The sequence below is a fragment of the Tenrec ecaudatus genome, chromosome 1, assembly GCF_050624435.1.
Source record: "Tenrec ecaudatus isolate mTenEca1 chromosome 1, mTenEca1.hap1, whole genome shotgun sequence".
NCBI classification, from domain to species: Eukaryota; Metazoa; Chordata; class Mammalia; order Afrosoricida; family Tenrecidae; genus Tenrec; species Tenrec ecaudatus.
The window spans coordinates 55,960,635-55,971,928 of NC_134530.1; the positions used below are offsets into that span (position 1 = coordinate 55,960,635).

The 11,294-nt window shown below is 50.9% G+C and overlaps 1 protein-coding gene and 1 pseudogene across 2 annotated transcripts in view; both read left to right on the forward strand.

Moving 5' to 3' along the window:
- Positions 1–1,150: 1,150 nt before the first annotated feature.
- Positions 1,151–11,294, forward strand: part of ZBTB8A (zinc finger and BTB domain containing 8A) — a 49,589-nt gene continuing 39,445 nt past the window's right edge. The window contains exon 1 of one of the 2 annotated variants that reach the window (XM_075538983.1): positions 1,151–1,303. The gene's annotated coding sequence lies outside the window, so the exon portion shown is untranslated. The remainder of the gene's footprint in view (positions 1,304–11,294) is intronic. The other variant, XM_075538991.1, reaches the window with a different exon arrangement.
- LOC142434259 (heterogeneous nuclear ribonucleoprotein H3-like) lies at positions 3,972–4,945 on the forward strand (annotated as a pseudogene).

Sequence of the window (11,294 nt, forward strand, 5' to 3'; positions counted from 1 at the left end):
CTCTTATCACAATCCATACATATACATACATCAATTGTATAAAGCACACCCATACATTCCCTGCCCCAATCATTCTCAAAGCATTTGCTCTCCACTTAAGCCCTTTATAGCAGGTCCTCTTTTTTTTCCCCTCCCTCCCCGCTGCCTCCTCCCTCATGTGCCCTTGGTAATTTATACATCGTTATTTTGTCATATCTTGCCCTATCCGGGGTCTCCCTTCCCCCCTTCTCTGCTGTCCCTCTCCCAGGGAAGAGGTCACATGTGGATCCTTGTGATCAGTTCCCCCTTTCCAACCCACTCACCCTCCACTCTCCCAGCATCGCCCCTCACACCCTTGGTCCTGAAGGTATCATCCACCCTGGATTCCCTGTGCCTCCAGCCCTCATATGTACCAGTGGTGCACACAAATCTTACGAGCACACATAGCCTCATCTTTCTTCAGAGGAGCCACTGGTGGGCTTGAACTTTTGAATGCTTCACTGGTCACAGTGAAAGTTCGGTGATTTACTATTTTAGCAAATGTATATCCAAATACTTGTACTCCAAATATTAGAGACATAAATACGTCAGAAGGCTTGTTGTACGTGGGATTTTTATATTTGAAAACACGAGGCATGGTGTTTTTACTAATTTTATGTTTCCTTTGAACTTAATAACTGTTATCTTCATTTCAGCCCCTCTGGGCTTTTCCATTTCATATAAATGCCTGCGACCTACAGAGGATTAGAAAAGGTTTTCTCTAGTGACAGCTTCCATAAAGAGGAAAAAAACAACAACCGGTGGCTATCTCTTCCATTTGACGTTGCTAAACTTAAGTACAATAAGGGCACACGTGCTTCTACAGTAATTGTGGGCACGCCGAAGCCCCTCCCTCTTTCCGGAGCCAAAGCCCCCACCTCCTAGAAATCCAGCTTCTCTGCCCTCCGGAGGCACCTTTCCCAACGTAAAGTACAATTTTTAAATTTAAACTCCTGAATAAATAATGATTCCGCAGTCAACTGCTCGAGAAGCCGGGCACCCGGGTGCCTTTGAAGGGTGCATGTGGGTGTAGGCGAGGGTAGGGGGAGTGGGCGAAGCTGCTGGTTGGTGCCTGAAATCTGTGCGTTGCCCCTTTAATTGTGTCCCCAGCCCTCGGGCGTTTCTGCCCAACGCCCACGTCAGCAAATACCTTTTGTTTCCCTCACGTTGGGGCTACTTGTTTTAGGGCGCTAAGGAACGGCTGGGTCAGGGGGTCTCCCCGCGCCGAGAACCTACAATCTTCCTCCCTGCCGGCGCTCGCGGCCGCCAGGGCGCCTCGGCCCGGGTAAGCGGAGGGCGGGCGGGGCGTCGGGGCTGCCCGGGACGGGCCCGCCGGCGTTGTGCGGGCGGAGGCTCCGCGAGCTGCGGGCGGGCGCCCGGCGGGCAGGGGAGGTGGGCCCGGGGCGCGCGGCTGCAGGCGCTCTCGGGCCCCGGGGCGCGGCGGGCGCGCTGCGCAGAGACCGGCAGGCGCCATTTGCAGCCCTGGGCGCAGCGGCGGGGGCGCGCGGCGCCGAGGGGCTGGGGGTGGCGACAAAGGGGGCGCAGGGCTGGGCAGTGGGCACGGGGACGGGCAAGGACGCGGGGCGACCTGGAGACCTGCGGCCACGAGCGGGCGGCGCCCGGGCGCACGGGCCCCGGGAAGGTGGCCGCCCCGCCCCGCCCGCGCGCCTGGCGGGGCCCCTCCGGAGTGCCCGGGAGGGGCTGCGGGACAATGGCCGCGCCGTCGCCGCCCGCGCCCGCCGCCTCCGCCGAGCGCAGCGCCCGCGCAGCGCCCGGCCGCGGCGGGGACAGGCGGGAAGGCGCGCGCAGCCTCCTGGCCGCAGCGGCGGCGGCGGGAAGCCCGCGCCCGGCCGCTGCCAGGAGTGTGTGCAGCCGTCGGGCGCCGAGGATTCCCGGAGGGCCGGCGGCCGGCGGGGCACGGGCGGGGCCCAGAGTGGCGGGCGGGCGGCCCAATCGGACGGCGCGGAGGGCGGGACCGCCCGGAGCTGCTCCCTGGCTGCTCCCCGCCCGCCCGGGGCGCTTTCCCGGGAAGGTGGCTTCCAGAGCGGGAGGCTGAGTTTGTCCCCGCCGCCTTTGGTTTCCGATCTGGACGCACCAGGTTCGGGCGTAAAACGAAGGCTGACTTGATGCACTTAACCAATGATGAGCTGTCATACTTTATCTTGTGACGGAGCCATGACTACTCAGCTTATGCAAACCCCTTTAGTAAAGTACTGGGCTGGTTCCTTTCCCCCCCCCACAAATGCGCATATGTACTGTTGATAGTATCGATAAGCATGTTGATAGTTGATATGTTGATAGTATCGATAAGCATGACTCTTCATCTTTACAAGACAGGTGAGGGAATCCCATCTCTCCGCCGCCACTGTCCTCGCCAATTACACCTGTCTTCTGAACAGACCCGTATATTTACAGGTGTGTAGTTCGTGAAGTGCTTTCTTTTTCAGGAATTATGTCACACGAAACAACCTCACAAAGTTCAACCTATTTCTGTTTCCATATGACAAAAATCCGCTTCTCCCTTGAGGCCAGGGTGAACCAGAAGGCAACCTTCCAGTGTGCCTCCTGGAGAGAGACAGACAGACACCCCCCCCCCACACACACACACACACACTCAAATCCAATCCGCTATCTCATCCAGTTGGTTCCAGTTTATGCTGGTCCCATATAGGATTTCCAAGGCATTGTCCATCTTGAAGGGAGCAGACAGCCTTCTGTCCAGGAGAGCTGCTGGTAGATTTGAACCTGAGACATCACAGTTAACAGCCCAACGCTGCCACCGAGGCACCTTGGCTTCCTCCACTTTGCTTCAGAATAGCCCCTCCAGAAGAATATTCGAGCAGAGAGCAAGCTGGACGGAACAGATCGGTACCAGCATACAGCCCGTTTTCAACAGAGGGTTCAAGCCTTCATTTTTAAGGACTCCCGCTCCCATGAGTGAGTGTTGATGGTGCAGTAGGTTAAGCATCGGGCTCCTAACCAAAATGCCCGAAGTTCACAACCACAAGTGGCTTCCCTGGAGAAAGGTGGGGTAGTCGGCCCCGGTAGAGAGATACAGCCTAGGAAACATACTTGGACAGGTCTACTCTGGCCTGTTCTCCTCTACACTGTGGGTCAGAAGCTTCTCCATGACAGTGCGTTTGGGTTTGTCCGCCTCGTGAAGGAGCCCTTGATGGCAGGGGATAAAGCACTTGGTTGGAACCTGCCTGCTGCTTCCATCCTGTGCTCGGTAGGGAGACGTGGGAGTCTGCTTCAGTAAAGATTTGTCCTTGAGTGCCGTCAAGTGGTTCCCTGTGCACAGCAGAATGAAACACCACCTGGTCCACGCAGTCCTCACAGTGGTTACGTTTGAGACCATTGTTACAATCCATCTCATCAAGGGGCGGGCTGTCCTTCCATTTTATCAAGCAGGATCTTTCCAGCCTAGGAAACCCTGTAGAGCAGTTCTGCGCTGCCCTATAGGGTCTTTATGAGCCGCATCCAATTAGAGGCGGTGAGTTTGGTTTAATTTTGCCTGCCCGCCACCTCCAGGTAATGTGGTTATGTCTTGCCTCTTGAGCAAGAACACTTTACTAACCAAGAACTGTACCCTATTACTCTTGGAAACTGGCCGTGCAAGTGGTAAAAGAGATGAGAATCTGTGGCTTGAGGCCCTTTACCGAATGGACACATGTGGGAAGGCTCCTTAACTTAGCAACAGGACCCATGAGGTGAGTGAGGCTCATTCTAGATGGTTGGCGGTTTACATGCTGATTCACACACACACACACACACACACACACACACACACACACACAGCCCTTAGCGGTTGCCTCCTTTGAGAAGGTTGGAAGGGCCGTTGTGGGGAGCACTAGTTGAGGCGAGGAATGGCTCCCTTCTTACGACTGCCCCCTCTGTGAGCCCTGGAACTGCTGTTACTGTTACTGTTTGCATTTAAGTTACACAGGATTGAGATGGATTGGGTAATGAACCATAATGGGGACGCTAGTGATGAGACAGGACAGTTTCGTGGCTGCCACTTGTTTGCAACAAAGAGGAAACAGTTCCGTTCTTTCCAGGCTTGGAACTTGTGCCTAGTGGGATAGCACTGATGATGGACTACCAGGGGGGCAATACAGGGGAGGGCTTCCTGCAGTTTGCTTTAAAGGATGGAGCAGAAAGTGCTCTGGGGAAACACAAGGGAAGAGTAGTCCACAGGTGTATTAAGATCTTCAGAGGTATCAGGAGTGAAGTCAAAGGATTTTATGACCCACCAAGAAGATTGCTGGGATAGCAACCAGGCCCATCGATACACCAATCGGAGGGAGAGGGGGTTATGATGGCACTGGGCTTGGAAGTTATGGAGATTTTGATGACTGTGGTGGCTACACTAATTCTGGCTTTGGAAATGATGCCTTTGATGCCAATGAGATATAGAAGAGGGAGGCCATGGTTCTGTTGGAGCTGGTGATGCACGTTCAGGTGTTCATGATGGTCATTGTGTACATATGTGAGGGTAGCCTTGGTGTGCAACTGAAAAATGACATTGCCGATTTCTTCTCACCACTAAACCCGATCCGAGTTCATATTGATATTGGAGCTAATGGCAGAACAACAGGAGAAGCAGACGTAGAGTTTGTGACTCATAAAGCTGCCATGTCTAAAGATAAAAATAACATGCAGCATCGATACCTTGAACTCTTATTGAATTCTACTCCTGGAGGTGGCTCTGGAATGGGAAGTTCTGGAATAGGAGGCTACGGCAGAGATGGGATGGATAATCAGGGAGGATGTGGATCTGTTGGAAGAATGGGAATGGGGAACAATTACAGTGGAGGATACGGGACTCCTGATGGCATGGGTGGTTACAGCATGGGGTGGCAGTGGCAGTGGAGGGTACTATGGGCGAGGCAGCATGAGTGCAGGTGGATGGCGTGGAATGTACTGAGTCATAACCAACAACTTGTAAGTCCTGGCAACCGCATGTGGTCTTCCAGATTTAATTTCTTTTATATTTTAATAACTCTATAATGGCTGAAGGAATATGTTTTTAGAGATCTTATTTGGTAAAGCAACAGAATGTGATGAGAAAACATGCCTTCTGTAGGTTTTATTTGTTGCATACTTTGACTTAAATAATTTGTTTTCTTAAATACATTTTTATATCCAAACAAACAAACCTTGATGCAGCCTAACAAAACTTTGTAATATAAGGTACTACTTAATTAATCCTGCATCATTTAAATATTATTTTCTAGAAGAAAAATAATTTTTATGTAATAAGTTTAACACTCCCAGAGACATATTTTCTAGTACTAGAAGGATTGATAGAAGTTTCTTGATGTATTTGAGGGAAGTTTTTGTTCTCTCTCTATTCAAATCCCATCAGTGTTCCCCACCACTCCTCATGTTATGCAGATTAACAGCCAGTGTCCCTGCTGTGAGACCCCATAGTAACTGGTTCTACTCCCTACCCTCATATGATAGGGAGCTTCCAGGAATTCAACCAGATTTAGAAGAGGAGGTAGAACAAGGGGTATCATTCCTAACATCAGATGGATTTGGCTGAATGCTAAGGATTGTGGACATAACAAACTGGATAATATCACAAAGCATGGTAATTACAGAATACTTGATTGTGCTCATGCGGAACCTGTACGTAGACCAAGAGGCAGTTATTGCAACCGAACAAGAGCGAGGGACTATACTGTGTGGTTTAAAAGTAGGAAAGGATGCATCGGGGTGGTAACCTTTCCTCATCCTCATCCTCATCCTCATCCTCACTCAATCTCTGTGCTGACAAATTGGTCTGAGAAGCTGGACTCTAGGAAGAAGAATCTGGAGGAAGGCTAGCGACCTTTAGATATGCAGACGACACAACTTTGCATGTTAAAAGGGAGGGGGCTTGATGAAGATCATAGACTTCCCTATGGACTCCAACTCACTGTAAACAAAACCAAAACTGCTCACAAAAGGATCAATAGACAACATCAGGATAAACGGATAAATGATTGAAGTTGTCCATGAGTTCATCTTACAAGGATCCACAAACAAAGGCTCATGAAGTGGTAGTCAAGACACCGAGTGACATACTGCAGTTGGTACAGCTGCTGTGGAAGACCTCTGGAGAGAGTGAAGCGCAAAGCTGTCAGTCACTCTGAGGCTCAGGTGTGTCTGACCCCAGCCATGGTCTTTTAATCACCTCATATGCACCTGAAAGCTGGACAATGAATAAGAAAGACTGAAGCATTTGACGGGGGTGGGGAGAGAAAGAGAGAAATGAAACATTTGAATTTTGGTGTTGGCAAGGAATATACAAAGTGCCCTGGGCTACCAGAACACTCTGTCTCGGAGGAAGTACAGACAGAATGTTCCTTAGGAGTGGGTATGGGAGACTTTGTCTTACATACTGTGGCCATGTTATCAGGAGAGACCAGTCCCTGGAAAAGAACGTCATGTTTGGTAGCGAGTCAGTGGAAAAGAGGAAGGCCCTTGAGGAGATGGATTGACACTGTGGCTAGAACAGGGGGCTTAAACGTAACAGCTGTCAGGCTGGTGCCGTGTAAAGGTGAAACTGAGGCACAGGGAGACGGACAGACATGACTGACAGGACAAGGGAGAGCAGAAACAAATAGCTTTATTAGGGGGGAAGCTCCCAGACAGGTTCCAGTGACCTAGTCCAACAGGTCAGGGAAGTCCTGCTCAGCAGTTGGGTGTGTAGGTTTTTAAAGGGGTGATGAGGAATGTATGGTAATTTGCATATGGGGTCTGGAAACTCCAAGAATTGCTTGTGCACTCCTTGTGGCTTTCTTTGAACCCAGAGCTTCTGGTTTCGCCGGGTATCTTCTCTGGTGGTTATCTGTGTGGAGCCATCTGCTACTGACCTTTGGGATGTGCAGAGTCCAAACAGGGCTGCCTAGTTCAGACCCTGCCCAAATATTCCAAACTTCTTAATAGTGGTAAGGGGCGCCTTAACTTCTTCCTGCTGAGCTAGGGTAAAAAAGTATGTGATAGAGTTGGAAGGTTCAGGGCCCTGCTGTCTGGCAGCAGACTGTAAGAGTGGTGAAGAAGCTGATTGGAGGTCAGGTTGGAGATATTTTTCATTTGTTCCTGCAAAAATTTAAACACACACGGAACTAAAAGTAATAATACACAGATTATTATCAGAGGTCTGCAGGTCATGCCAGGACTTTGAAACCACGATGAAGGGCTGGTGGTGCCCCACTGACGGTTTTTAATTTTTTCGGCCATGGTACGGAGCACTTTAATATTTTATTTAACTACTTTCAACTTATTGATATAGTACACTCACCTTTTTGTCAGCTGTTAACAGATTTTTTAGGTTCTTTATGACTTAGTGTTTATTTAGAGTTAAAGTCTGAGTGGTGGGCGTGGGGCACAGGCTTAAAGAGATAACAGTGGAAGGAGATAAGTGTGTCTTGGAGGGAGAGAGAAGTTAAGGGAGTTGGCCTGTGTCTGCAGTAGAACTGCTTTAGGAGGGGCTGCAGGTAAAGGTACAGTGGAGGGGGAATGTGGGACAAAAGAGTATAGGGGTCAGGAACTACTGGGTGTATGGGGATAACAGCTTCGTTAATGAGGCGCAGGTCCTGGACCAAGTGATAAGTACTCCAATCTTACTGTTGCAGAGAGAGTGGGTAGGAGAAGTGAGGTTGTTAGGAAGGAGGCACTGTGTGATGGGTTAACATCGGGAAGTAACCGGGTCTGTAGGGCCAGTTCTTCCAGGTCGGGTGAAAGAAGGGGAAGGAGCAGAGGTGCTGTGAGACCAAAAGTGAGGCGTAAGGAGGTTTTTAACTAATTCAAAATGTCTCTTCCCAATAGAGGAACCGGGCACGAAGGGATTATAAGGTAGGAATGAGTAAAGGGCTAGCACCTAGGACAGGTAGGCGTGCCATCAATATCCATGACTGAGTGAGGAAGGACTGCCTAGCCCTGAAAATGAGGGCAGGTCAGAAAAAATAGCTTCTGTGTAAGAAGGAAATTTATTCACGCAATACCTGGAGCAATACTCCAGGCTTGGTGAGGGTGATGGGGGTCCCGTCAGGGTCTCCCCATCCCGATCCCAGCAGGACCAAAGGCTGGTCAGGAATTGGAAGGACAGTTCCTCCGAGTGGAGACGCAAAGGGCCTGTTGCTTTTCTAAGGACAGTCGGACTTCCGGTGTCCATTTTGACCGCACACCGGGAGGTTGGAGCTTTAGGCCTGAAGCACTTTTGTGACTAGTGCCCTTCTCTGCACGTGAAGCAGGCACCAGGTGGCAGTCATTGTTCCCATACACCCTTGCCCCACACTGCCCTCTGGGGCCTGGGAGATCACCAGCCACAGGGTTGCTACTAAGGCTTGGGTTTGAAAATTTACCTTCTGCCAGAAGCAGGCATCACTGGATGACTGTGCCTGCTCCTCATGGCTGTTAAAAACCTTAAATGCCATATTCACTAAATCTCAGACTGGGGTTTGAGGGCCTTTCGAGTTAAGCATTAGTTAAGCAGCTTAAGGTGGCTGGATTCTCATCAGCCTTTTGAATGATTTTAGTTTATATGGGAAATGGCCTGAAGCCAAACCAGGACACACTGAAGCATTTTATCAAGGCGAGCACGTCCGTCTGTCCCTACCTCCTTGATTGTCAATTTGATAACTTGAACCAAGTTTTTTGTCTGGGAACTGCTTAGATCAGGGTGGGTTAAGTGAACCTGGTCGGAGAGCTGCTGAGCAGCGAGAAAAATGCTTTCCTTCTTGTCTGCGGTTAGGGTGGAGGAAAGGATGACAAAAATCTCATGCCAGGACAACGCGTAAGCTTGAGTTAAATATCGAAACTCCTTAATATAGGAGGTGGGATAATTTAAAAAGGTGCCTAAACTCTTTTCAATCTGAGAGAAATCATGAACTGGACCACTCTCAGTCCCGGCCACTTTCCGGAGCGGACAGAGGAGAAGGGCGTTCTGATCATGTGTGCTTGCTGACCGGCGGACGAGTGCAGACTCGGGTTCCTCCAGCGAGGCGGGGAGATGGGGAGAAGAGGACGTGGGGGCTCCGGGTGGCCAGAATAGGGAGAGGAGTGAGTAGGAGGGGAGACAAGGTGTTCAGGCAGGTCTGAAAAGGCAGACACCAGACGGGGTGCAGAAGCAGGAGGAGAGGAATTTACTTTAGTCAGGAGGACTTGGGAAGGGGAGCAGGAAATACAGAGAAAGGGACAGGAGCGCAGAGAAAAGGCGGCCTGGACGTACAGAATCTCAGACTATTTGTGAGTTCACTGGCTGAAACTGTCAGGATTTCAGAGGATATTGAAATCCAAAATGCGGCACGGGATTAAAGTTGTTACTTCCCGGAGCTTTCTGACCCCTCCCTCCTGCCCGTCTCAGGACTGCGACCATGGATTAGTGCACTTCTTCCCTGTCTGGGAGAGGTCTGTTAGAGGCTTCGGGTGTTGGCTCAGTGGAGGCTGAGCAGGAAGGGGGCTGAGAAGGGGGGAGAGAGAGAGGGACTCCAGGGAGTCTGAAGGGTCTGGCTCTGGGGAGGGGACTGTGTCAGAGGAACAGTCGCCTCAGCCTTTGGGAGTTGAAGGGGTAGCGGAGGAGGTGATGGTGAGGGACACCCAGAATATGGAGGAGGCCTTACTGGGGGCGCAGACAAGGAGTCAGGAGGTCCGGGGAAAGATGGAAGGGGAGGATTGTCAGGGGCTGATTAAGAGAATATTTGGATAAGAGAACTTGAGCGGGGTGACAGGTAGTAGAGAGGGACAGGAGCAAAGAAAAACAAAAACCTGAACTTATGGGACTTCTGATTATTTGTCCAATTGGTATTGAGGCCAAACTTGGTTACAAAAAACGATCAGGTGCTTAGGGCGGAGATCAGAAGCCAAACCCAATTCAGTAAGGTTGGCAGTAGGCACTCCAAAGGACTGTCTTTAGGGGGTTGGGACAGAAGACTTCCCATTGTGTCTCCAACTGCAGGGGGTACTGACAGGAGAAGGGCGTCCCCTGGTCCCCGTTTGCACCCATCAGTCAGAAAGTGGTCCAGTAAGCCTCAGGGCATCCCGATCAGAGTTAGGGACTCAGTGGAGAGTTCTGGACTCTGCAACAGGAAGGTTCTTGGCTCAGGCCTACGGCTTTAACCAGCAGACAGGGACTTTGGATCAGAGAGACAATGGAATCCAAGGAGGGGCCGAGGGGCCTGGCTTTATGGCTGGTAAAATGGAGGTTGGTCAGAAGCCTTTGTTCAGGGTTAGAGGAAGATGAAGCAGAAAATTTTAGAGAAAACACTGCAGAGCCTCAAACGCAAAACACGCAGACAGGCAAAAAAGGCTCAGACACATCCTCTGCGTTCCAGTCCAGGCAGAAGGTGCAGTGACTGCTAGGCTTAGTGCTAGGAGTCCTGTTGTCAGCAGGACTCCCAGAACGTACACACAGAGAGAAAAGGCTGGAGGCCACATGAGAGAAGATAGACACAGAGAAAAGATGGACGTGAGAAACTGACCTTATCTTTGTACCCCTTTCGGGAAAAGGCATTTCTTTCCAGCTCCTCTCGGTACTCGGGTTGCAGAACAAAACCCTGCAGGAGTGCCACGTTCAGCTTCCCAGTGTACTTGCTTTTCAGGGCTTTCAGCTAGGTAGCCTCCCGCGGACACTAAGTTCCCGGATGAGTTTGCTGGTCCTCGGTGTCCAGAGCAACAAACAAGACAGGATGAACCTACACAGAGATATTGGCCAGAAGTCACTCATTCAGACAGGCTCAGGAGGCTTGAGAGGAGAGGAGAGGTAGGCTACGTCCCAGCCGAAGCAGGGCCGGCATGGCACGGAGCCTGTGTCCCTACTTCTCTCGGGCTTCGGCACCAAATGTAAAGGTGAAACAGGTATAGGGAGACATAATTGACAGGACAAGGGAGAGTAGAAACAGAAATAGCTTTATTCGTGGGGAAGCTCCTAGATGAGGTTCTGTGACCTAGGTCAAAAGGTCAGGGAAGTGTGCTCAGCAGCGGATTTTTAGAGGGGGGGGTGAGGAATGTATGGCAATTAGCCTATGGGGTCTGAAAACTCCAAGAATTGCTTGTGGACTCCTTGTAGCTTTCTTTGAACCTAGAGCATCTGGTTTCACTGGTTATCTTCTCTGGCACCATCTGCTGCTGACCTTGGTCATGTCCAGGGAAGCATGTGCAGGGCCCTGACCTGCTTCAGCTTAGTCCAAACAGGGCTGCCTAGTTTGGACCCACCCCAAACATGCAGGACTGGTATGTTGTGCATAGGCCGTATGTTGGACCTGACTTGATGGCCTCTGGTAGCAGCA